General features: G+C 41.2%; 1 long non-coding RNA gene across 1 annotated transcript; it reads left to right on the forward strand.

Moving 5' to 3' along the window:
- The first annotated feature begins 225 nt into the window (after window positions 1-225).
- Window positions 226-1,526, forward strand: LOC144706061 (uncharacterized). The gene is made up of 2 exons (XR_013582166.1): window positions 226-364; window positions 1,082-1,526. It is a non-coding gene; the product is annotated as an uncharacterized LOC144706061 (long non-coding RNA).
- Window positions 1,527-3,249: the final 1,723 nt, after the last annotated feature.

Genomic DNA, 3,249 nt, shown 5'->3' on the forward strand with positions numbered 1-3,249 from the left:
TTATCTTTTCATTTCTTTCTCTCTCTTGTTCTCTCTTACACTCTCTCTCCATCGGTCTCTTTCGCTCTCTCTCTCTCGCTTCCGCCTCATTTTTCTATCTTCTTCTGTCACATACGGGGTCCGTCACATACGACTTACTATCGCATATTCCCTTGCACCGTTGCTATTTTAAAAATGGTGCACGCCCCTGTGCCATTCCTATAAATGGAGACCGCTGCTCGATCCGTTGTACCAAGATATATAGCGTAGACATAGCCGAACAAGATGGGTCTGAGTCGTCTGCTTCTGGTACTCGGCCTTGTACTCTCTGGGCATCTCGTCTCCATGTCTTTGGCCGCTGCTCCTGCACCGAAACTGCCTCCAGGTGAGAGATACTCTCTTTCTTCGCTCTTCGGCGGGTCGTCCACCGTGCAGTTCGTTTTCTTCGTGCGTCTATATTTGCCTCTATAGATTTGTGTGTGTTTGTTTGGAGTTTGGACGTATGGATCTCTCCCTGTTGGGGTGTGTTAGCCCCCCCATTACGGGAATGTGAAGGGGGAGGGCTTGACTAGTCAAACCCCAATAAAGGAAGGGGGAGTTGAAAAGTTTTAACCCCCCTCCTCTTGTCTCTTTGTGGGAATATGAAGAGGCTTCTTTGGAGAATATGAAAAGGCTCTTGGCTTTTCATATTCCAGACCTTTCAAATTTCCTGAAACTGTAATTGGCCCTCTATATATAGAGGGCAAATCTATTCTGAAATGCTAAGGAATATGAGTTTTCTGTTCATTCTTCTTGTCTCTTCCTCTCTTCTCCTCTCTCTCTCTCCTTTGGTTTGTCTTCATCACTCCTTGGTGGCCGCTCCCTTGTCTTGGGAGTTTGAGGAGTTGCTCCGCAGCACCATAGGAGAAGTCGTTGCCCTGCACCGAGAGCCTTGCACGTTGACATCACGCCGGTGACGTAAAGAGGTTCTTGTTTCCTGTCTCTATACGCCGACACAGTTATCACGTCCGAGTTGATTCCGCATTTCACCGTAGCGTCTTGGGTCGTTGTTTATCTTCAACGAGTTACAACACTCCCTCATCATGACATTTCTCTTCGAAAGGTGCAAAGCCCGTCGCAGAGTGGAGGACCAACGACTTCACGCCTAGCACTGCAGCTTACCAACTCTGCTGCAACCGATGCTGCCTGTTTATCAACGGCAGGTGCTTCAATTGTTGTACTCGTCCCGTCGTTCTTCCATACGGAAGCTGCTGCACATCCTGCTGCCTCCGCGTCTCGGGCTTCTGTCTACGCTGCTGCTGAGAAGGCGGGCACAATAAGGATAGAGGGCAGTGCTCGTGGTGTAATAAACTATCCTGAAGTATTTTTATGAAAAGAGGTACCGCTCAAGCCGCTGGCTAACAAAGAAGCCTTCTGCCTGTTACAAGTAGGTCTGAAAATGTACTTTGTGTTCGTGCATCTTGTGCTCAATGTGGCGTTACAAATGTTTTTGCGACGTCCATAGCCCACTTTACATAATAAATGATGTTCCTGATTCTAGTGTGCCAGATGTTTTTCCTGATGATCAAGGATGTGTTGTATGTGTAGGGAGAGAGCTATGTGCATTGAACAATCCTTCTTAACCCTCTTTTTTTCTGATTATTATCATTTGAAAGTCGGAAAGTGGCCCTAATAATACTCATGTTGTTCTAAAAGCAAGAAACAATGTGTTTCCAATATTAAAAAGTGATTTACGATCACAAAAGCACTATTTAGTCATGTCCGAAAATTCCACTCAAAACCTTCACATATGCTGTTTGTAATTATGTTAGTCAAAGGGGCAGAAAAGATATGGGTTTTCAAGCATATCGGCTGTAGGATAGAATCAAAATGCGAAATGACTGGGATTTTGATGCTATATCGCTTCAGGTAAACTTGAAGAGAAATTCATGCACAAATAAGTAACTTTAAAGGCCTGAATGAAGAGTCCTACCGAGCTATGTACAAGAACGGCAGTATCTAGTAGAAGAGAAAATTCTTGATTTTCAACGGTGCGGGAAAGTTTTCCAGCATGGCGTGGGATTAAGCGTTTGGTTAATGGTGACCATGTTACCCTTTTTCTTACTATCCCTTCTTATCTTGTGAATTAATTTGTCACATATCTGGTAAAAATTCTTGCCCTGTGTGATTCATCAAGAAGATCATTCAAAGGCAAACTGTAAGGTGAAGGTAAGTCATCACGGGAAAGGCATAATTTACCTGAGGAGGTGATAACATGCATTTCTAATGCCTTATATTATTATATTTATGTGTCTTTATGCATTAAATTACTCATATTTGCATGTTATCAAGCTTAAAAAGATTAACTCTATTTTTAGAACAAATTTCTGAATTTTATGTATTTTTTACAATTTTTCTAACAATATATTCTAAAATAATATAACTTTTGAGATAGAATATGATTTTTCTGGAATTTTTTGATATTAAATTTGGAAAGATATGATTTTTTTGAGTCAAAATTTATACCTATTTGTTTTTTGGCATTTTATTTTATTTAATATGAAATTTTAAGTATTTTGGTTTTTTTCTAACATAGGGTGACGTGGCGCGCCAATGCGCCGCCATGTCAGCATCGAGAAAAAGATTTTTTTCTTTGTTTTTGGTCCTTTTGTCATGTACATGTGGCACGGAATGCGAAAAGCCATGGAATGCAAAAAGCCACGGTATATGAAAAACCACGGAATATGAAAATCCACAGAATATGAAAAGCCACAGAATATGAAAAGCCACGGAATACAAAAAGCCACAGAATATGAAAAGCCACAGAATATGAAAAGCCACAGAATACCAAGTGCTTTGACTTCTTAACAGACACGAAACCGATGACAATGATGAGGAGAGAGAATAAATTAAAGGCTAGGATTGCTTCAACTTCCAACAGCCATAACTTTTGATCTTCCCCTCCTCTTTCTATCCATACCCTCTGATCTATAAATAAAGGCCTGGATCATTGTAAAAATCATATTGAACTTGCTTCCTACTTTTGTGGGCTGATTGAAAGATAGTGAGTTTTGAGATCCATCAAGAGTGTTCTTGGTGTCTTGGGTGTGTGGGAAGAGACATAAGAGAAGAGGGGGGAGCTTACCGGCACTCGCAAATTGCGGTGATCCTGGCGAAACGTAAGGATCTAAGGTAAGTGTCTTCGCCTTACGTTGTTTCTCTCCCAACATCATCGTTATCATAGTTATAGTTTTTTATCAATGTTTCATTTATCACTTCGACAAAAACACG

This window comes from Wolffia australiana, chromosome 7 (genome assembly GCF_029677425.1).
Source record: "Wolffia australiana isolate 7733 chromosome 7, ASM2967742v1".
NCBI lineage: Eukaryota > Viridiplantae > Streptophyta > Magnoliopsida > Alismatales > Araceae > Wolffia > Wolffia australiana.